Source organism: Hemicordylus capensis, chromosome 10 (assembly GCF_027244095.1).
Source record: "Hemicordylus capensis ecotype Gifberg chromosome 10, rHemCap1.1.pri, whole genome shotgun sequence".
Taxonomy (NCBI): Eukaryota; Metazoa; Chordata; class Lepidosauria; order Squamata; family Cordylidae; genus Hemicordylus; species Hemicordylus capensis.
This window is the reverse complement of record NC_069666.1, coordinates 24,963,285-24,987,710: the sequence shown is the minus strand read 5'-3', so window position 1 is coordinate 24,987,710 and position 24,426 is coordinate 24,963,285. Positions and strand designations below refer to the sequence as shown.

At 43.4% G+C, this 24,426-nt stretch overlaps 1 protein-coding gene and 1 long non-coding RNA gene across 7 annotated transcripts in view; one reads left to right on the top strand and one right to left on the bottom strand.

Annotated features, from left to right (window-relative positions):
* The window catches only part of THSD4 (thrombospondin type 1 domain containing 4), a 435,377-nt gene that overhangs the window by 153,768 nt on the left and 257,183 nt on the right, over positions 1-24,426 (top strand). The window lies entirely within an intron of this gene.
* On the bottom strand, positions 4,223-23,959 carry LOC128334784 (uncharacterized). The gene is made up of 5 exons (XR_008311398.1): positions 23,890-23,959; positions 20,517-20,895; positions 10,627-10,709; positions 5,100-5,161; positions 4,223-4,352 (listed from the first exon to the last, which is right to left on the bottom strand). It is a non-coding gene; the product is annotated as an uncharacterized LOC128334784 (long non-coding RNA).

The window sequence follows — 24,426 nt, the reverse complement described above, 5'->3', positions numbered from 1 at the left end:
TTCTGGCTATTTTGCAGGTAAAGCTGTGTGGGCCAAATACATGTAGCTCTACCTGACAGATGGGCAGCCAGCAGGCAGCACGGTTGACGTCAAGGGTGGAACAAGATGGGAGAGAGAGGCTACCAGGTTAAAGAGCACCTGGATTGCTCGCCATGGATTGGAACTGTGTGGAGGGAGGGGGTCTGTGGTCTCAATATACATTAGTCCCTCCATTGAGGCTAATGTTTGCCAGTGGGAGGAAAGTCCCCATTGATGCCAGTAATTCCAATCAGAACTGTGGTGGGGGAGGGTTAGAGATGCTCTCTCCCCACCTTTGTCCCAGTCAATAGGGTGTGGGGCTGATCTGGCTGCAAAACATAGGAAGTTGTCTATATATCTATATAGGAACATAGGAAGCTGCCATATACTGAGTCAGACCATTGGTCTATCTAGCTCAGTATTGTCTTCACAGACTGGCAAAGGCTTCTCTAAGGCTCTCAGCCCTATCTTGAAGAAGCTGGAGAGGGAACTTGGAACCTTCTGCTCTCCCCAGAGCAGCTCCATCCCCTGAGGGGAATCTCTTCCAGTGCTCACACATCAAGTCTCCCATTCATATGCAACCGAGGTGGACCCTTCTTAGCTTGCTACCACAAGACCAGCTCTTCTCTCTCTCTCTCTCTCTCTCTCTCACACACACACATACACACATACACACACACACACACACACACACACTCTTTATATATAATGTGCTTAAACATGTCATGTCACCCTAAGCCTATGACATTTTTTGGAAGCCATTTCCAAGGTTCAGTGATGTGAAAAAGAATCTTCTATCTGTCCTGAGTCTCTTGAACATCAGTCTCATTGAGTGACCTGAATTCCAGTGTTATGAAAGAGGGGCAAAAATATTTGCATCTCTGCTTTCCCCACCATGCCAAGTTTTATCAGCCTTTATCATACCCCCCACTTTGTTTTTGTTTTTCTCAAGCCTATCCTCAAATGGCAGGCAGAGGGTAAGAACAAGGATGGGATGTCCAGGAAAAGCAAATGCTAACAGTGCGAGTGCTGGGTTTTTTTGTTCTTAAAAGACTTGCATAAGCACTGATCAAAATGAAAACACTGTTTATTAGTCATTGGGAAATTAGAGAAGTTATTTAAAATATGTTGGACTGCTTGCATGAAAATCTCTTTAGAAGTCATTGCTGGATCAGTTGCCCTTGGGGCATTGTTAGGAACACTGGATACAATCCAACTTAAAACAAGGTCAGATTGCATACTGTGATAATTTTTCAAGCTCTTCACTCTGCTTTTTCTCTGCCTAAATGGCTGCATTGAGAACTGAGCTTGCTTCTCCTCTATGGAAAGGAAAGCTCTTTGGCAACTTGGTTTATAAAGACCCCCCTTTCGAAGTCACTGAAGACCAGATTCTTGGATCAACAGTCAATCTTACTGACTCCAAAACATAATGCTATTTATGCTTTGGGTTTGGGAATAAAGCTCTTCCCGATAGAAGTTTAACTGAGGCTGGAATCCTGCATTTACTTGAGAGGGTGGCCCATTGCACCTCCATTTTCAGAAACCTGTCAGCTTTACTGCTGAGTAGATATGCATAGGATTGGGCTGAATGAATCCAACACCCAGTCCTATGCATTTTTGCTCAGAGGTAAGTTCCATTGACTTTAGTTGGACTTATTGCCAAGTAAGGATAGGATTGTTGCAGAGTAATTACTTATCTTCTATAAATAATTGAACAAGAAGCCAACTTTAACTGAGAAACAAGAGTTTGATATTCATTACTAACTAAACATAGGCTTAGAGAATAATAACAGTCTCTTATGCAGAGAGAATCAGAACCTCTCACATAGGATGTCTACATAGAGACATTCACATAGAGAAGCATGCCCCATACAAAGAACTGAGGCAATATGAAAGGCCATCCCACATAAGAGTTCATTGCAGTGGTCAAGTCTGAAGGTTACCAACACATGTACCCCTTTTCTGAGGTTTTTTTAATCTAAAGAAACAGACACATCTTGCATATCAGCCAAAGGGAGCGGTTTGGATCCAGGAGCACTCCCAGACTGCGTACCTGTTCCTTCTGGGGAAGTGTGACCCCATCCAGAACTAGCAGATCAAAATTGTCTCCTGACCCAGCACAATAAATACCTCCATCTTGAATAAACACGAGATCATTATTTTTTAAACTGATGAGTAAAATTTTAGGACTTTGGAGAAGGAAAATAAATGTTCATGGCAATGGTCTTCTCTTTTCCCAAACTTAAAAAATATATATAGTGGAGTGGATTTGATTCCATTACCTTCATCTTTTAGCAATTTCATTGAGGTTTCATTCTTTACTGAAAGCTGCAACTGATGTCATGCTCCCTCAGTAAAATATTGTGAAAAAGTGGTGAGGAGACAAGGGCAGGGTTATGTGTTTGATTTGGCACTCATTGGGGCTATTCTCATGATCGGGGAAAATCGGGCTAGGAAAGCCTAGCCCGATTTTTCCCGATCGTGGGAACCACTGGGCTGGGCTGCGAGCCCGGTGGTTCCTAGGTGGGTAACCCACCTAAGTGCCCGCCTGTGTTCGGATGTTGGGGAGAGAGAGCTGCTGCTTTGCAGTCAGTGGGACTGCAGAGAGGCGGGGAAGCTGGCTGTGTGGGCTTCCTTCTTGACAGAAGGACAGTCCTCACAGCCAAGTGGGCCAGAGTGAGGGAGGAGCTTCCTCCCTCGCCTCCGATTCCACGGGGGTGAAACTGCAGTACTAGCATTGAGATGTAATGCTGGCTCTGCAGAAATAGAGTTTGTGTTGCCTGCTCTGAATCGATGGTTCAGATTGGGATTTGGGGAGGGAAACTGCAGGTCACTATCCCCTGCAAACTCATTTCCCTGAATTCAGATGTGTGGGTTAGGAAACCAGAGGTGAAGGAACCTCTGTTTTCCTGTTATGTCTGAATTTGGCGTCTATCTCAGTGTTGATTGGCTTGTTATTTAACTGGGTGCTTGACTATTGCACAAAGAACAAACCTATTTCACCCCTTTCCCATTTTGTGAAATAAGCATAACTCCACAACATCTGACCTGATATGTGGCTGTTTCCTCCACCCTTGAAGGGAGCTGCAATAAATTTTCAGAAACCTGTTGCTTTATTTGGAGTGTGTTTCTGTAGCTGTGCATAAATGACTTTTGCTTTGGGAATTGAAACCTAAATATATTGTTTGCTAGTGCTGAATGTTTTGATCTTGCCTGAACACTGAACACTCTAAAAGAAAAAAGAAAAATCCTTAAGTTGCCTGACCCTACAGATGTATTCTCTCCACATCCTTAAATCTTCCATGCAGCTTAGGCATCATGTTCATCAAGCAGCCTGAAGTACTTTTTACTAGCTGACTTTCTACAGGGCAACACTCACTCATTCAAGAGATGACTGGAGGGAGCTGTTGAAAGCTGTGGGGTGTATGTGTGTGTGTCTCTGTGTGTATAATATGTTTTTAAGGAGCTCAGCCAATGCAGAATAGTTGCAGTGGAGAGTGGATGATGGAAAACATCAGCTTTTGTGAAAGCGGCTTGTTGGCGAAAAGACGAACAATTTATAGCTGAAAGCTTGCAAGTGCATTACTTTTCTCAATAGAGTTTGGCAAAGATCTCACCACTCTTATTTTCCCCATTGGATCAGTTCCAGCTGGTGAAACCACCTCTCCCTCTTCACTCTTTCCGCATCTAAGATTGACTTTAAGGGTTCGGGACGTAGACATGAGAGCTCTCTGGTCCAGTTTTTGGCTTGAGAGCGGCCGGAGGAAATAGTGGTCAGGCAGTTCAAAGGATAAATAGATGGACTGGGAGGGTAGGCAGGCTACACAATGTATTTTAAAGGCCCAACTAGACCCAGCATCCCTAAAAGACTGACCCCACCCTGATTCTCCATCACGACTTTTAATATTATTTGGAAATACTTCCTTTGGTAGACCTGCTGTGTGCCAAATCATGGCTTCTGGGATGAACAGCACAGAGAGGCATCCTCAGAAGTTGCTCAGCTTTCGAATTATTTGCCTTGGAGGTTTACCAAAGCCCAAACCTCTGCATCTTTTAGAAGTGCTTATTCACGGGTGTTTAGTAGGGCTATGTGAAGCTTAGGACTGGTATTTATTTATTTTATTTATTTCCTACCTTTTTATACTACCTTTCTGCCTTGACAAGGCACCCAAAGCAGTTTACAATATTAATGGTATTCAGCTCCAAAGCTAGGGGGTCCAAATCTGGCCCAATGTGACGCAAACAGCATTGGCCAGTTTGAATCCAGTCAGGCCCAAACTGGCCTGTTTCATTTCAGGCCACTTCGGTAGTCTTCCTTGGCTTTCTCCTTGACCCTTTTTACAGGAAAGAGAAAGAAGTGCATCCTCAGCAATGCAATTTCAGTTTGAAAAGGACCGCCAGGAGAATTTCTATTTCCTCTTCCTGCAGTCCTGGGAAAGGTATAAGGTCTTTTGGGAATCATAATGCCAATCATGGAGCCAGCATGGTGTAGTGGTTAGAGTGCTGGACTAGGACCGGGGAGACCCGAGTTCAAATCCCCATTCAGCCATGAGACTTGCTGGGTGACTCTGTGCCAGTCACTTCACTCTCAGCCTAACCTACTTCACAGGGTTGTTGTGAAAGAGAAACTCAAGTATGTAGTACACCGCTCTGGGCTCCTTGGAGGAAGAGCGGGATATAAATATAATAATAATAATAATAATTAATAGTGTTTTCCGCTGCCACTGCCCCACAAAAGACTATCATTTCGCTCTGAAGCAGCCCCCAAATCTAATCAGTGCTTATTTGTACAGCCCTTATGTTTAGTGGTCAGGACAATGGTGGGATAAATTAGTATATTAGTGTTACCTGTTCAAGGACATGGGACTGGTGGCTGAGACAAATATAAGACCGGGATTTCCCATTCTGTATTAGCTGATATATTTCATTTTGTGAGGATGCAGAATCTAAAGTTTTCCATTTCCCATTTTCATTGCAAGATGTACTTCAGTGTACATAAAAGCGGCTTAGTTAGCGTTTAATGGCTTTGGTTATATATTTATAAAAGGTGAAAGGAGAAGTTTTGGTAAAGTGCTACTCACAAAGTTTGGAATGACTGCAAAACTCCTCAGGATCTTGTGTAGAAGGTCTGTCTGGAGTCACTCTGCCAAGGAAATCAAAAGCAATCTGTTCAAGCAACCTGTTCAATGTTGACTAACTGGACGACCAGATAGGTTGAAAGGAGATATTCAACAATTTTGAAGTATTTGCTCAGTGAACAGCAAAATTATTCATTAACTAAATGACCCCCCACTTCACTGATACCTTCAGAATAAACATAGTAATTTGTTCAATCCTCTTTTCTTATCTCATACAACTGAGACAACCCTGAAAAGATTTCCATTGACAATGAAAGTCAGTTTATGCTTAAAACGGGGTTTTTGATTTTTCACTATTCTGCGAAATTCCGACATGGTCAATTGTGAGTTCTTTTCCACTGACTAACATAACTGAATGGGCTCAGTTTTCTAGCTGGGGAACTTGGAACGAAGGGCGTGAATGTCCTGTCCCAAGTGCGAAAGAGCAAAGAAGAGCTCCGCCAGATCAGATGAAGAGAGCTTCTAATTCAGCATTCTGTTTCCCACAGAGGTAGCCAGACGTTTTTGGAAAGCCTACAAACAAGGCATGAAAGCATTAATTTTCCCTCATTGAGTTACCTTGGTAACTGGTATCCACTGCTTCTGAATATGGATGTTTGATTTAGTTACATAGGGACATCAGAAGCTGCCATACCCAGTCAGACCTTGGCCAATCTAGCTCAGTGTTGTCTAAACTGACTGGCAGCAGCTCTCTAAGGTTTCAGGCAGGAGTCTTTCCTATCCCTATCTGGAGATGCTGCCAGGGACCCAGAGGCACTCTAACCTCCCGGACCTTGGGGCCCTGGCCCATGTCCTCCAAGACCCGGGGGGCCTCCTTCTGTGAGCCCCCCACCACTGCTACGAGACCTCCTCCCCACCGCTGCTCACACTCCTCCCCAATATTCCAGCCGCCCATGTGTGCAGCTGGGAGATGGGGGTGAGGTGAGCAGGCCTCCCCCCCACACCCATGGCGGTGGTGGCGCGGCAGTGAGTGGAACAGGAACAGCTGCTGAGCCTGACGGTTAGGCTCAGCAGCCGTTCCCGATCGGCTCCACCATGCCGCCATGGGCTATGGGGAGGCCTGCTTGTTTCACCCCCACTCCCCGGCTGCACACATGGGTGGCTGGAATATCAGGGAGGAGGGCTCGCAGCAAGGGAGGGCTCATGGTGGCAGGGGGCCTCGCGGCAGGGGCAGTCCAGGTGCCCAGTTTGCCTAGGTGCGCCACTGCAGGGACCGTCTGCATACAAGCATATGTATGCTCTTCCACTGAGTTATGGCCCCATTTCCTAAGGTGGATATCTTGCAGTGATCACATGTAGTCACCCATCCAAAGGCAAACCAAGGTGGGCCCCATTATCATGGCTAAGTTAAATATGTCATACTTTAGAATCTAAACTAAACCAGCCTGTGAAAACCTCTCCTTCCATTTGACAACTCTCGAGCTATAACCCTAACCCTTTGTTGTACTTGAGAGGACTGTATCCTGTCAGTTATTGCACCCAATCTTTCATAAGACCACTAGAAAAGCCCTGCTGGATCAGACCAATGGTCCATCCCATCAAGCTTCCTGCTTCATGCCACCTAGGTGCACCTGGAAAGCCCATTACTGTGGAAAGAGAGGAGACATTGCTTCACAATGCTAGCTATGGCTCCTGCCTTGATAGTACTTGCGAGCCCTCTACTGACCCCACTCTTACGAATACTAACTCAACACCACTTCTCACGATGTGAATGACCTCAACTATTGATTTGTTTCTGAACAGAAAGACAAATAACAAATCTCAGTTTGGATATCAATCAATCAATCAATCATCTTTATTACGGTCAAAGACCAGCACAAGATACAGTACAGATACCATGAAATAAAAGATCATTAAAATTATTATAAACCAGATAGGTACAACTAAAATGCTGCAAATCCATAACTATAATTAGACTATAAGATTATGATTAGTGAAATGCAACTCTAAAAATTGTGGGGTGATTAATAAAATAATATGAAATGGGTAAAAATATGCTTATTGAGATACAATCCTAGAAGCTGTGGGAAATTAATAAAGTAGAGATAAAACAAGGGTAAGTATGCAACTATCTTTAAAAGTAGGGGATCTAAAAGTATAAAATAGTTAAGATAACATATAAAAGCTAACATGTGAAGTAGGGCAGCAAATTAATATTAGACAATCAGGTAAAATGATCAGTAATTAAAAATCAGCTGCAAGGAGTATTGAATGGCAATCAGGACCCAACAGGTCTTGTATGCTGCCACACAGAACCTGGCAGCATTGTACGTGAAGGTCTGATTGTCATCCGAGAGTAGCATCTTGGTATAGTCTTGACTAGAGTGACCAGGGTATTAGAGAAGCAGAGGCAATATGAGCTTGTCATGGCTGTCTTTCTAAAAGGGACATGAGAGAAGTACATGGTCTATGGTTTCCACCTCCCCAGAGTCACAGGGGCAAAGCCTTTCCATGAGTGGGATCTTCCTGTATTTGCCTTCCAAAATGGCAGAGGGAAGGGCATGACACCGGGCAAGGGTGAACGCCCTTCTGTGACTTCGTATTTCCAATTGTGACAAATATGCAGAGGGGGAGACGATGAATCTATGACTATCCGAGGCCAGGAAGCCCGGCAACTTGCTTAGATCTGCCTGGTGTTCCGTGTCCAGAGTCCTCTGTTTGATGGCCATTTTCACCTTGTCCCAGCCCATAGCAAGCAGAAGACATGGGGAGAAGACCAGATGTACCACTTTGTTGTAGATTGCCCATTTCCAAGAAGATTGGAAGTTGTCCTGCGGGGTTAGTGGGGCTGGACAAAGGGCTAGTTTGAGCCAGTGGTTGAGAACTGTCATCCAAACTTGGGAGCTGAAGACCAACAAGATCTGGCAACCCAAGTTTGAGAACCTCTGCCCAACATACTTCATAGTTCTCAAACTCAGTTTGGAAAGAATGATGTTGCCTTCCTTCCTGCCCACCTTCATTTCATGCCTCCAGTGAATGCCACCCCCATCTCCTGTGCTTGCTCATATATCTTCATGTGATTCATGATTGCCCAAGATCAGAATCTTGGCAATTGAGAATGTGGCAACTGAGACATGACTTTTGAAGAATTCCTTTTGTTCTTGGCACAGAGGCTGCCCTGTGCTTTTTAATAAAGCCCTGGTTTTGGTTATCTCATTATAACCAGAGGTATTTCTTAAAGACCTTAAAGGTCATGCTGATGAAAAACCTTAAATATCGTCCAAGCCGACAGGGAGAAAAATCCTTGTTAATTGTTTGGGAACAGTGAGCTGGAAAATGCTAAAACCTTGTAACGATTCCATTATAAGATTAATATGCCATTGCAATGCCGGAGGGAAACATTCAGTGGGGAGTTAAAGCCATTGCTGGCAATTATATTCAGGCAATTTAACTTTTATTAATGACCTTTCAACGACTTAGTTGCTTACATATTGCCTGGTGCGGTAAGGAGAGTTTTGACTACCTTGCACTAAATCAATCTACAAAGGCGGACCTCAAAGGATGCAACCTATCACACTTAACAATTATTCTTCAAAACATGGTTAATGGTTTATTCTTTGTTACACTTTGGCCAGCATCCTAATGGTGTGCTTGACTGATTGACAAAGCTGTGCTTGCACAAGAAGGCTGTGGAGCTCCAGTGCTCTGTGATGTTGTGCAACCACTAGTGGCAGACCTCCAGGACACATACCTGGTTGTGAAATAGTCCTTATTAACCTGGGTGTGCAATAAATGTTGTGAAATAGTCCTGGTTGAGCAATAAGTGTTGTGTAGTCAGAGCTCGAAGAAGGCAAGGATCAGTTTAGCTCCTGTGAATAAGGGCTTAAATCGTCTTTTTAATTTTAATTTTAACTTTCACTTTGATTAGCCTTCATGCATGAGAGAAGCTTACAATAGCAGAAGCAGCTTCTCATGTAAGGTAAAGTGTGTCATTGGGTCAGTGTAATGGTGCAGTGGGGAAATGACTTGACTATCAAGCCAGAGGTTGCCAGTTCAAATCCCCACTGGTAAGTTTCCCAGACTATGGGAAACACCTATGTTGAGCAGCAGTGATATAGGAAGATGCTGAAAGGCATCATCTCGTACTGCGCGGGAGGAGGCAATGGTAAACCCATCCTGTATTCTACCCAAGACAACCACAGGGCTCTGTGGTTGCTAGGAGTCGAAATCGAATTAATGGCACACTTTACTTTACTTTAGTAGTTCTTGTGCTGTGACGTTGTAGAACAGTCTTGAACAACAATGGTGTGAAATAATTCCACTTGTTAATAGGGCTTGAGGATTTTAAAGTACATTTCCATTGTCTGGGAAGCCTGCCACACCCTGCACAATACAACTACACGAATCCTTACAAAACACCTGGAGAGAAACAGTATGTACAAATATACATAATGTTGGTTTTTAAAATCCTCCTTTATTTCAATTACTGGCTAGATTCATGCATTATCTATGATACAATGGGTTTCTTCAGTGAAATGAGAAGTGTGGAAGTAATAAACAAAAGGTAGCCTTGTGTGTTCTTTTAATTTTTGGCTTTGAAGAGCTTTTATGGATTCCCAGAGAGATTCGCTAATAGACCTCATTTCTTTCCTTTTTATGTTAATGACAGAGATTGTCCTGTATGCTGTTACATTTCATAGCTTTATCCCCAGTTTGAGTGGGAGAGCAACTCATAAGCTCTTTGATTTTTGTGAACATAAATATTCTTCTTGAATCCTTCCTTGGAATGTTGCTTTGAGTTCTACAAGCTGAAACTTGATGTTCCTTTCTTCTTCCTCCTCCTTCTCCTCCTCCCCATTATTGCTTGCCTGTGATATGGCCATAATGTCGTTATGGAATTGTGTTCCAAAAGATTATTCAGAGAGCAGAAAACTACTAATCCGCCAATCTTTCAGGGAAGATTAAAACCTGCAATGGAAGGTAAATTGAGGCCATCTTGGCACATCTTCCAAGAATGTAATATGTGCGATTCTCCTTTGTTGTTTCTCTCTTCCTATTGGCTCCTTCCTTAGCATTCATTAGACAAGGAGTGAAGTGCTGAATTCCAGATTTAGATAAAAGATTGGATTTCATGCCATCCAAAAGATTTATGTCGGGTGATGGCAGAAGTTTAAGGAAGTGAGTTCCAAGCTTTGATACCTGATCTTTTTGAAGGATGAAAGAATGTCATGATGGAGGATAAGCAGGAGTGTTTTACCTCCCTGCAGAAGGCGACAACAACACACTTCCCAATGTTTCACAGAGGAAAACAGGAATATACTTGTAATGCCCAGAGATATTGACCAGGGAAGCCTGAAACTGTTTAGCTGGTTGAATTCCCCTGCATGAATTCTTGCAGTGTTATGAACACATCTCTGACCGCAGCCTACTTTAAGCAGGCAGACACAGGCAATCAGGACTGTACTGTCTCCAGTCTTGGGACCCCTTACTCTGCCACAACCTCCCTGACCCAAGGGACCCATAAACTTACCTTAGGGTTGCAGGAAAGTGACTTGGTGGCAGCTGGTGCTCCAGGCTTTTTTCCCACTGGGACGGGACTGGGGTTACACGTCCCTGCAAGAAAACAAAGTTCCGCATTCTACTTCTAGCGAGGGGAAGGCCCCCAAGAGTTTCCCCCTTGCTGGAAATGGTGCACACAGCCAGAGTGGTGCTGGGATCCCTGACAAAATGTGTCCCTGCCTTTCTCTCTAGCTTCAGAGAAAAATGCAGTTGGGTCTTGTTGGGTCTGGTTGTTTCGGTGGTGAGCTCGCAACCCCTTTGTTGTCCATAGGTGAAGTGAGCCGGAGACTTTCCCTCTGGTCCATTTATTTATTTATTTATTTATAAATAAATTTTATTTATTTAGAATCACATGTATTATAAATGAATTTCAGTTATCTATCTATCTATCTATCTATCTATCTATCTATCTATCTATCTAATCCGCTTTAGGAACTTGAAAAGCGGTATATAACTATTCGTTGTCATAACCATATCCATCCCAAATCTGAGTCTGGGCAACAGGACTTCTTCATTTGTGATGGGCATTTGAGATTCTCTCCAGGTCAGTTGCTGGGATGATCTCCACCCACCCCAATGAGAGCAGGGGATTGCCCCTGGCTTTGTGTGGAGGCACAGCATGAGGTCAGAGGCTACAGTTGTGACCTTGTGCATGTTTATCTGAAAAAATTCCCCGTTCAAAATGGTGGGCGTTACTTCTGAGTAAACATGCAGAAGATTGCACTGAAGGGGTCCTGCCAGCCCCATCTCTGAAGGATGTCTCAAAGTCAGGAATGGGAGGGCCCAGTACAGAACCAGATGATGCAAGACTGGGAGCAAGCGGAAGCAAGTCAACACCAAAATGAAGGGTCAAAGCCAAGCAGATAAACCAGGAGTGCAGATCAGGAGACCAGTCGTGAGTCAGAATTGAAGATAAAGACTGGGTGCAGGCCCTCACAAATGCAGGGTGCAGATGGGAAGTTTATTATTATTGCTTTCTATCAACTCTGGCTGATTCGACAGCTGCATCCATTCCTTGAAGAGGATTATCTCAAAACAGTGGTGCCTCAGCTGGTAACCTCCAGGCTCGACTATTGCAATGCATTCTACATGGGGCTGCCTCTGTATGCAGTTTGGAAACTTCAGTTAGTTCAGAACGCGGCAGCCAGATTGGTCTCTGGGGCAACCCAGAGAGACCATATTTTGCCTGTTTTGAAACAGTTACACTGGCTGCCAATATGTTTCCGGGCTGATTATTACAAAGTGCTGATTATTACCTTTAAAGCCCTGAACAGCTTGGATGTTAACAGCTACCTTAGAGAGTGTGTTCTTCTGTATGATCCCCATTGCATGCTGAGGTCATCTGGACAGGTCCATCTCCAGTTACCACCGGTACATCGGGTGGCGACTCGGAGCAGGGCCTTTTCTGTAGCTGCTCCTGGCCTTTGGAATGCATTCCCAGCAGATGTCCACAGTTTAGGCTCGTTGTTAACCTTTAAGAGAGCCCTAAAAACTTACTTGTTTGGCCTGGCCTTCCAAGGTTTTTAAATTGTTTTTAAGTATTTTAATTGGTTTTAAATGGCTCTGAATTGTTTTAAATTGTTTTTATATTGTTTTAAGCAGTATGTTTTCGAATGGTGCTTGTTCTTATGTTTTTTAAATTTGTTGTGCACTGCCCAGAGCCTTTGGATGGGGCAGTCTAGAAATGTAACAAATAAATAAATAAAAGCAATTTAAGGTTCTTCTCAGATGAAAACTCTTCTTATGCTCCAGTCTAGGATATGAATGGCATGTATTATGTCAATTATGTTCTGAGCTACAATTTCATCAGTCTGGACAATGTGGGCAAAAACATGTGTCTCTCCTTCTGAAGACCTCTTCACTCTGAGGCACTGGAACTGGACTACATATGTTCCAACCCGTACTGTTAATCAGAGTTAATTAGTAAAGATCTGTTCCACATGGGACAATTATCTTAAGGAATGCACATGAGAAGTGTGGAAGGAGAAGGGTCAGTGCTTTGCAGAAACCTTTCCTTCATATAAAGGGTGGGGAAGGCAAATTACAGAAGGATAAAACTGAAGGGGGGGACTTTTGTGAAATATCTGCCCTTCAGATGAGGACTTCACATGGCATCTGTGTGGAGCAGTGGAGACACCCAGTGGTTGCTGACTCTAAAGGCAAATGAGTTTCTTGCTAATGATCCTCTTTGGAAGTCCTGTCTTTCTCTTTGCCCACTCTTCTCCTATCCATTTCTGTCATGTGCTTGTTTTTCTGTTACAACCCATTCCTGCTTGTCTTCTTCTATGACTTGCAGTTGACTCAAGGCATTTTGATACTTAAACTCGAAATTCAAAATGGCACCCCTAATGCTGGTAATGATAAATAATGTCAACTTGCTGCCCTTTAATTGTACCTCCAGATTTGCTGACTGAAGTAGACCACCTCAGACTGCTTAATGGTTGGGCCTGACAACTTTCCACCATCTTGGAGATTACCTCCCTTCGGATTGCTTCCTGTCAGGCTGAACACAGACAATAGTGGTCCCACCCCTCCTGAAAGTTTCGAAACGCTTATTCCATTTTTGCCTCTAGTAAGCTGATTTGACAGGCGTGAGTTATGCTTCAGAATGTTGACGGTAGGATGAACAATGTGTGGACATCTTGGGAAGTATTGTTCACTGTTCTCTTAAAAACTATTGTCTGTTTCTTAGTGCTTATTTATGTCCCATGAATTCCAGCAACTTCTTGGGTGACTCCTACAACCAAGTGGCACTTATTTTCACCCTGTGATGTTGTGCACAACTCTGTAGGGAAAATTTATTGTTAACTTAAATGGCCACTTAAACTTGGGTAGCAGCCATTTCTATAATCCTGGTGACTTCAAAGCAGCATCTACAGTCACAAAATGATTATTCCTTGGGTAATCCATCTAAAGAATACTGAGGGGGAAATAGTGGCAGCCAGTCATTGAGCTTCTGGACTGCCAGGACTGCAGAACATGTGGTGACAGTGGAAAGGTAAGTTTGAGTGTGAGTTTAGGAAACCTTTTACTTCTGATCCTGAAATTCAACCAAGCTTTATGCTGGACTAGACAGATTCCTGGTTGGATCCAGCAGGGCTTTTATTTTGTGTTTAAAATGGAAGTGAATGAGAGAGATCTTGAGGTCATTCACACCATACAATCAGAAACTGTGTTCTGCCTGGGTTTGGGAGACGCTCTCTTGGTAAAGGACAGTTTTTGGTGACCTCCTCATATAAAGAGAATCTTCATATGTGCAATGAAGTTCCTAGTATTTGTAAGGAGCCCTCGATGGTCATGTGCAAGTATAACTGTGACAAGCTAATTTTATTTATTTATTTATTTATTTATTTATTTATTTTTACATTTATATCCCACTCTTCCTCCAAGGAGCCCAGAGCAGTGTACTACATACTCAGGTTTCTCCTCACAACAACCCTGTGAAGTAGGTTAGGCTGAGAGAGAAGTGACTGGCCCAGAGTCACCCAGCTAGTATCATGGCTGAATGGGGATTTGAACTCAGGTCTCCCCGGTCCTAGTCCAATGCTCTAACCACTACACCACGCTGGCTCGACACACCAATGCCATCGACATGTTCAACAATGGTCAGATGCTTTAAAAAATATATATATGCCCAACTTTATGACAGGCCATGATTGGACACAGGCACCAGTGTTTATATAGATGCCTCATTTTATTGTGCCTTGAAAATTATATTATCAGCATCTCAACTGCCCAGGGACATTTTTGTATGGGGCATTATATAAATGTACTAAACAAACAAACAAACAAATAAATAAAATTTCTCCCAGGATCTGTAATATGTACAAGAAGAGAGCTTTCCCCCCTTTACCAGGCCCATTGCCAAAACTCCCAACTGCCAAGATATCTGCAAAAGGACTGAATGCTTATAATTCCCAGCTATCATCGATGTATCATTTGTCTAGGGAATAGCTTGCTTGAGTGACTGTGTAACATCTATAAAGAATGGTAATATATTTCTATGCCTATTACTTGCAGTAGAATACTGTCAATTTTTTAAAAAGCCCTATAAAATAGGCAACGGCATCATGCCCAGTCTTTCAATTATATATATATATATTCTGGCTGATTCTTTAATTTATTAACGGGAAGCATATTAATGGCTCATTTGTTATAGCTGAAAGACAGATAGGAATCCCAGTTGCTCAACTGACATGGTAATACTTGAATCAATATCTAAACCAAAAAACATGGGTCAGAATCCAAAAACCTCATATGTTCTATACATTCTAAAATAAGCTGAAGGACACCACTCTTCTCCAGTTTTTCAATAGAAACAAGGCATTTATTGCCACTTTCCCAAATAGACAAGGGGCAAAGTTTTCTCCACTACTACTACTAACTGCTATGATGAATATTTGTATACTGCTCTTCAACCAAAGTTTTCAAAGCAGTTTACATAGAAAATAATAAATAATCCATAAATAAGATGGTCGCCTGTCCCCAAAGGGCTCACAATCTAAAAAGAAACATAGACACCAGCAGCAGCCACTGGAGAGATGCTGTGCTGGGGGTGGATAGGGCCAGTTGCTCTAAATTTAAGAGGGTGGCCACTTTAAAAGGTGTCACTTTGCTCAGTTAGCAAGAGTTCCAGGAAGAATCCATTCTGCTTAGGCAGCACCTATAGAAACCAGCAGTTGGCATCCATCTTATGCTATTGGACCAAGCTCTCTCACTTTTCTGCTTGGAGCTATCCAAAGTCCTGACTCTTTTTCCACTGGAGCTGACCAAGGTCTGTGACTATCCTAGGTTCCTGCCTTGGTTTGGCCGGGAGCAGGATATAGTTTTATGAAGGGAATCAAATATAATGTTCATGGTATGACCAGATCAGCAGCCATTCAGAGTGAGAAATAAGTTGGACATATCTTACAGCAGTTATCTCTCTCTCTTAGTTTCCAGACAGTTGAAAAAATCAAATAATTCTTTTATCAGCTATTTCATAATTAATTACTTATCAGAAGTACTTTTCAGTCAAATCAGGATTAAATCTCCCTTTGACTGTCGAGACAATGAGATAATGGCACATCTTTGACCACTGTCAAAGGCCTTGCTTAAAAAACCAGTCAATGGTGGGCAGAAGAGGGGATCAGTAGTGCCCTCTGGGTATGTCTGGATGGGTATGTCTGGATCTGTCTGGGTATGTCTGGATCTGTCTGGGATGAACAGAGCAGAGTGTTGGACTGGGAGACCTTGAAGGAATCTTCTAACTATGAAATTTTGTGATTCTGATTCCCTTCCATTTGTGCAGCTTTATGAGCTATGATCATGGGGAGGGGATAGAGTGTGCCTGGGGGCTATAGATTTTTTAAAAAATGAAAATATTCAGGATTTTAAATTACATTAATCACTGAGGTGGTCTGAATTATTAACAATTTTGTGGCAGCAGAATACAGAAGAAAACAATAAGGCAGTTCACACAACCATGAAGTGTGTTGGACAAGAGTTGAGTCCTACCCAGCTTCGGAAGCTGTGTGTGCTCCTGATTTTTGGTCACCTGTTGGCAAAAAAAAACTAGGTAGGAAGCAGGGAAAGTGATCATGCATGAGGTGAAAAGATCCTCCAATGGCACCAAGCTACCCAACACTTTTACCCAGCGTATTAATGAGAGTGGAGGAAATGTCATTGGAGTCTGTACCCACCTCCCACATGTTCACTTCCTTCTCCTCCTACCTTGGTTTTTGCTGACAGATGACCAAATAGAATGAGCAAGCACAGCTCCTGAAGCTGGGTAGTAGGTTCATCCTACCCAGTCCATAGCCATGTGAATGGCCTCACTGGCTATTATCCATGATGACTATATGGGACCTCCAGAGGTATTATGTGACTGAGGAGCAGCAGAAGGAAAGGGCATCATGGCCTGTCCGTGGGCTTCCTGGGGACAGCTGGTTGGCCCCTGAAAGCAACAGGATACTGGACTTGGTGGACTTTGGATCCATCTAGCAAGGCTGCTCTTCTCATCTTGGAACAAAATATATTGTTTTTTGTTCTGGTCATTGATCGAAATAAAAGCTGATTCTGATTCTGATAGGCAATGGCATACAAAGGGTTTGCTTTGCCACCATGCTAATCACTTAATAGCCAGGGCTTTCTATGATTTTCTTAAGGTTTTGAATGTTTTATTAAGGGTGTATTGAAGGCACACACATACCCACATATAGACATTTAATGCTTGGGGGGGAAAACCCAGTTTGGAAACCATACCCAGAGGCAGACAAGTTTGCCCGCAGAAAAACGAAATGAAATCAAAGATAGGAGCTGCTCCCCACAATGGACTGTTTTCAAATGATGCTCTCAAAGCAAAGCAAATTTTTCTTCAGGCCTAATAAGGGCAAAGCATCTAAATGTAATGAAATAAAAATAGAGCAAAATATAGCTCTGCCACCAGAATATGCAAGAGCTACGTGACAAGTTTAAACGTCTTTTTTGCGAGTGGGGAATGCGTACATTCTATTCGTGGAATCTTCTTGAAGCAGAACAGTTTCTTGGAGTAAACAAATGGCATTCCAGCAGGGTCATTCCCATAAACTTTTAATAGACAACCAATGGTAAAACTTTGTTTTCAAACTATGGTATGTTACTGGAACATTTGGAGTTGCCATCCAGTTACCGGGAATGAACCAAAGAAGAAGTAATTTTCCAGAGAGGAGGCATCAAAATTAAGCCCCTTCAGATCTATTTATCCATTTAAAGCAGGGGTTATACAACCCCATGATTAAAACTACTGTTCAGAAATTAGGACTAGTGTTCAAAAATTAGGATTAAATCCTAATTTTTGGACACTAGTATTTTTTGAATATTTAGAGGTCTTTAAAAAAACAACAACAACACACCAAACACCTCCCATTTTAAAATTATTCCTTTGAATTTTGAGCTTTTGAAATTTTGGAACTTAATCTGAGTCAGAAACAGAAATGCTTTTCAATACTGTAAAATAGCTCAGTTCCCAAGAGGGAGCCCTCTTCCACCTTTTGGCCAAAGAAGGGCCGCTGTTGTGCTTGACTGTGACTGACATCTCCAAAGCATGAGGACAATTAGGGGCGACGGGAAACGGGAGCTTACAACCACCCAGTTCCTCCAGCCCAGACAAAGTTCAGGGCAGACCCCTCATGATTTCTGTAAAAAGACTAATACATACTCTCATTACTGGTAAGTTGCCCTCTCCACCCCAGTGTCCCATGACATTTGGCAGAACCCTGGCCAGTGCCTTGAAGAAACCTGAATATGTATTTGGTAAATAGTTTGGACTCATTACTAACATGAACATACTGTGCTGAATGTACTCAACCATTCCACACATTGTGACTAGCTGTTTAGGTACGTTTTGAACTGCTGATAACCCACTGTAGGGCTGTTATGGTTTTCTAATTTCATTGAAATAGCATTCTCTTAGCTTTTAAATCAGTGATGGACAGGTAGTTGCAGAGTAAATGAAAACAGCATAATGCAACATAATGGAACAGAGGTGGTGATACAGGGCTCGGGCAGTGATTTGGGCATGAGAATTGGGGGGACTTAAAAGCATGGCCCAGTTTTCCTCTGTGTACAGAAAAGGTGACTTTCAGCTGGGGAAAAATGACCAGTGGAGAAAATGTTAAGTAGCCTCTTCATATTATCTGACCAGGGAGGAGAACTGGTCTTATCGTAGCAAGCATGACTTGTCCCTTTGTTAAGCTGGTTCTGCCCTGGTTGCATATGAATGGGAGACCCAGAAGTGTGAGCACTCTTAAGATATTTAGGAAGAGCTTTGGCGGTTCCAAGTCTCTCCCCCACCCCAACATCTCCAGATAAAGCTGAGAGAGACTCCTGCCTGCAACCTTGGAGAAGGTTCTGCCAGTCTGTGAAGGCAATACTGAGCTAGATGGTCTGACTCATTATATGACAGCTTCTTATGTTCCTATGACATCCATCCCAGAGTGATTTTATTTACATTTATTTATGCATGATTATATTTTTATACTGCCCTTTGTCCAGAGGTGCACCTAGATAATTTTGGAGCCTGGACCTCTAGGCCTTTAGAGGCCCCCCTCCCCTGCAAATTAAGTGTCAGAGCACCAAGAAGGCTCTGTCCGGTGTGCTTGACAAACGGGCCTCTACAGATGCTGGCATGCAGAACAGAGCCCTCCCAGTGGATCTAGTCAGGTGGGTAGATTTGGCTGGGATCAGGTGGTCCGTAAGGTACTCAGGGCCTAAGTCATTTAGGTTTTTAAAGGTAATAACCAGCACATTGAATTATACAGGAAAACAGACTTGCAGCCATTGCAGTACCCTCAAGATTAGAATACTATTAACTGAAGGAAATTTGGTTTAAAAAAAAACTTGCACAGAAAAAAACACCCCTGCTAACTTGGAAAGAGGCACCTTTTAATGTGGTGATTCTCTTTATTTAGCAGGGGGAGAGTAACTGTCCCTATCCACGCCCGGCACAGTACATCCAGTGACTGTTGCTGATGTCTATCTTATGTTTCTTTTTAGATTGTGAGCCCTTCGGGGACAGGGTTCCATCTTATTTGTTTGATATATCTTTGTGTAAACTGCCCTGAGCCATTTTTCGAAGGGCGGTATAGAAATTGAATGAATGAATGAATGAATGAGAGAGCCAGCGTGGTGTAGTGGTTAGAGTGCTGGACTAGGACCGGGGAGACCCGAGTTCGAATCCCCATTCAGCCATGATACTTGCTGGGTGACTCTGGGCCAGTCACTTCTCTCTCAGCCTAACCTACTTCACAGGGTTGTTGTGAGGAGAAACCGAAGTATGTAGTACACCGCTTTGGGCTCCTTGGAGGAAGAGCGGGATATAAAATGTAAAAATAAATAAAAATAATAATAATGTGGAACATATAGTTTGAGTCTAATCTTGTCAATAAAATAAAGGAAATGATATTTTTTAAAATATATATATATAATTATATATTGAGCAAGTGGCTGACCTTCTGGCCTGCTGCTACTGAATATATGACAGCCAGGAAAACTCACACTTGTTATTGTCTACAATTTGGAATATTATACACACACACACTAAACTGGGGCTAGAATTTGCTTTAAGTTAATACACTAATAAAAATGAAAGTGGTAGTGTCGTGAATGTACTCCCATTTTACAAGGTTATCCAAGACTGAACCTATAATTTATCTATCTAGATAATTCTCTAAGGTGTACCCATGGCTAATCCTGTGCATGGCAGCTCTTGCATGATTTCCTGGCAGGGCAGAGCACAGCAGGGGGCCCTCTCTCCGAGCCAAACTTCCTAAGAGGGCGGGAGGTCAAGGAGTAGGAGGTGCCACTGCCACTGTGAGCCGGCTCCAACCGCCCTCCTCCTCACGAGGAAGACAGCTGAGCAGGCAGCAGCACGGGTGGCAAAACCGGGTCTGAAAGAATGGGGGCATTAGGGACTTTATCATACTTTACCTGGACTGAGGCTCTCTATGTTGCTTCCCCTTGTGGCAGCTTGCTCACTTGACATGAAAAGAAGGAGTGGGGCAGAGTGAGAGAGGAGAGGAGAGGAGAGTGGTGAGCTAGAGTGTCTCCCCATCCTTCACTTCCTCTTGCACTCTGCTCCTTCCTCCTCTTCAAATCCGGGGAGCTTCTGCCCCCTGACAATCTGCTCTCTGGGGCAACTGCTTCAGTTCACCTCATGGACAAGCTGGCTCTGTGGGTTCACTTGAGGCTCTGATTGACCTGTGTGGTTTTCCTCTGGCTGGCGCCAAAACAATTTCGATCAAGTAGAACTTGAAGGGTGATTCTCTTCTGGAGATCACCCTAAACATAAACACTAGAACAGTTCACACCGTTGACGACATTTGGATAGGAGAAGCTTCCTACCCTAATTCAGGAGTCCCAATTTTTGATCATGTGTTGGTCAAACACAAGGGTGGAGGCTGGGAGCTTGATCATGATTTGGATAGGAAGTTTTCTTTCCAACCTCATTCTGAAGCTGGGGGTGGGATCTGGGTAGGGCATGCTCATCCTGCCCAGCTGGAGCTTGGCTCACGGTCACGCTCCCTGCTCTGACTTTGTTTTGCGCTGACACACGATTGGCAAAGAGAAGCCCAGCTCTCGAGTGTGAGTCTTCTCCTGCCCTCATGCTGACCGTGTGGGCTGCCCTACAGTCTTGCTGTAGCAGATCCAGCATCTCATCTCGCGTGGACAGTCAGGGCAGGGTAGAGACTGTCCCCTCTTCCTTCTTCCTTGTGCCCAGCTTCTGGAAGAACATCAAAAAAGAATCCAAATATTATATACAAATATTTGTATACAATGCAAATATTATATTTAATATAATAGTAATAAAACTGTATGGTTTGAAAAACTGTCCAACTATGCAAGATATAAAAAAATCTAAATTTTAAAAAAATCTATATATTTCAATAAAACTAATACAAAATGGTCATTGAGACAGTATCTATGTCCCACTGGAAAGTCCAATGGTTCATTTCAAAATTGCCAATGAAATGGGAGTATAGATGAATATTTCCAATATCATGTGCTAATTAGAAGATAAAGTATCATGTCATAATTTTGCCAGCCTCTCATCAGTCTTGTCTTGTTGCCAAATGCATTTTGACTAACAGAGTCTTCTTCAGTGGCAGTCTTTAAAATATATGTATCAAATTGTAATTTGGCCATAGATTTAGAAGTATGATGTTTAACAAAATACCATTACAAGTTATGCATGCTAACTCTGATCCTGGATGACTTCAGAGTTTTCTTTTTAGTGCTGTGAAATTCCAATTCCTTTTTTTTGAAAAAAAGACTCTCATTTGAGTTGTACAGTAGTCCTTTTCGCTTTTCAAGCCAGTCCATAGAATGCCTTTTCTTTTGGAAGCAAAATGAATCCATTGTGACCAAGGTGCTGATTAATTTGGTTAAAGTGCCTGAGAAAAGAATCAGTTCATGTGTCTTCTTTCCCCACACATACACCAGCATATTTAATTTGCATTTAGAAGTGAATATGGTTGGCTGTGTCATTTTGATAAATAATGGCTCTCAAACAACTTCTTACCTCTTTTCTTCTCCTGCGGGCAGACACATTTTTCTTGATGTGTATTCAGAATGCACAAGAGAGTTAAAGAAAGACTGTGCAAAAGCTAATGTGAGCCTTAAAGCCACCATTGAATAAGACAGAATGTGTTGGGCAGGCAGTAGGGTGCCTTTGGCTTACTTGAAGATGCTGCTTTCACATGGCAGTCCTGCTGGGAGGCCATAGTGGTTTCTAAATATGGTACAAGCATGGCGTCTTCAGGTTGTGACCAAAATGGCCAAGGGCCTCACCACAGCTGTGAAAAACCAAAAAGGTCTGGTGGCTTCACAAAGGGATTGCACAAGAAATATTCATACTGGTACTGTTTGCATCCGTATGCACTCAAACAGCATCAAATGTCATAGGAACATAGGAAACTGCCATATACTGAGTCAGACCATTGGTCTATCTAGCTCAGTATTGTCTTCACAGACTGGCAGCGGCTTCTCTGAGGTTGCAGGCAAGAATTTCTCTCAGCCCTATCTTTGAGAAGCCAGGGAGGGAACTTGAAACCTTCTGTCTTCCCAGAGCGGCTCCATCCCCTGAGGGGAAGATCTTCCAGTGCTCACACATCAAGTCTCCCATTCATATGCAACCAGGGCAGACCCTGCTTAGCTATGGGGACAAGTCATGCTTGCTACCACAAGACCAGCTCTCCTCTCCTTAAAAATGTATAGAATATGAAATCATAGAGATAGTCCTTGAACCAGGACCACACATGTTGGCCATTGCTTCCATCTCAGGGGTCAAATACTCACAGTGATTTCTGGCAAAGTCTGCTTCCCAAGAGATGGAAATAGGCAATAGAACCAGACCCTAGCCCAAGAAGACACAGACACCAAGTGTTGGGTGTAATGGGCCACAACTTTATTAATTCAATTAACTAATTGAGTAGTGGACAGTAGGAAGGAAACACTCCACCCCCCCGACAGTGCGGGCTTAACAAAGACTAGGTTCAGACTTCACAGTCCCAGCCTGCGTCCTAAGTGGGCGACACACCCTGACTCCAGAAAGAAGCAGGTAAGAATTCGCTCCTGTCTCTTCATAGTCAACCCTGCAGGGGTCTGGACACTTCCAGGCCTTTGCATCTCCCGGACTGCTGAGCCCTAGGATTTGCAAAGTCCTGAAGCTGGTCTCATGGCCAACCAGCATCCCTGGACCAAAAAAACCACAAGGGAGCAATTGACCAATCAACCTGTTTAACAGCCCAAGGATGCTCACCGCTGTTAAATCCCTGCTGCTGACAACCCAGCCTGCACTGTCCCTGCCCAGCTGTGACCAAACTAACCAACCAGGGGTGTAGCAAGGTTGGAATGGGCCCAGAGACAAGATTTTAAAATGCCCCCCCCCCAAGTCCAGGGCCTCCGCACACCCCAGGCCCCCAAGGATTTAAGCCTGATATTCCAAAATAAGTATGCTGCCTGGAAATACATTTCACTGAATACACACACGCACACGTCACAATATATAGTGATATACATTGAGTACTATACATTTGTTTTACTTTTAATGCCTAGAACACACTAGAAAGATGAATGATTAAAATGGACCCCTTGCTGCAGATTAGCAAAGGAGACTTTCAACCATGTAGGGTGAGCCTATGTTTGTTTTCTCAGAATTCTGAACAAATTCAGTCAAGTTTGATTCCAGGAGGTTTTTCACAGGAGGCTTTTAAAGCCCTTTAAGACACATCTCCTCCTCTGGAATGGAGGTGCTGCATTCACATGTTGGCCAGATTTACCCTGAAGTCCCTGCAAGTTATTGGGGAGCAGTTCACACACAAGAAAAATAAAATAAAATAAAAGCACAAGACATGCTTCACAGTTCTCACTCAGACCTTCTGGGTTGCAAAACAACTTGAACATAAGTGTATTTATAAATGAATGAATGAATGAATAAAATATATTTATTTTATTCATTCACTTATAAATGCACTTATAAATGCAAGAAAATACTGTTTCTTCCAGAAGTTTTTGTAATTTTCTGCCATGAAACAAGCCACTTATAGGACTTTTTAGATAGTTTTTTTAAGCCAGCAAATTTTCCAAGCTGTTTAAAAATAAATATTCAGAGACTTCTCAGTCCCTCCCCCCCATATCAAAGCCCTATGGCAAGCAGATGCCTATATATCCGGAGGAGGGCGGGGAAGGTAACCACAAAAAGGAGTTCACACTCTACCTGGCAGCAAGGGGTCTTCTGCTGCAGAGACCAGTGGTGGCCACTCAGGCTGCCTCCTCCTTCCTGGCCGGCTTGGGCCCTACTGGAGTTCAGGCTTCACAGAGGCCTACACGAGGCCTCCGTGGAAGCCCCGCCCACCCGCCGATCAGCTGAGAGGCGGGAGAAAAGGAGCTCTTGGCAGCTGGGCTGCTGCCTGGATTGCCGGCCAGGAGAACAAGCAGGAGAGAAGGCGAACAGGGCAAGTGGCTGAGGGGCCTTGGGGCTGGGCAGGGGGCAATGGGGAGTCACGTGAGGTGCCTCTGGGGGGCCCCTCCAGGCAGTGGGGCCCCCAGACAACTGTCTCCCCTTGCCCGATCCTTGTTATGCCCCTGTAACTAACTAACAACTAGTTCAGCAGAATGGAGTAGGCGAAAAAACCGCCAACAAAAGCCAATGTGTTGGAAGCCAAAAATTCCTACTTGGCCCCCAAAAGGATGACCAGCACAAGCCTGCTCTACACCTAGGGACGGGAGGGAGGGAGGGGAATACTTGGCACCG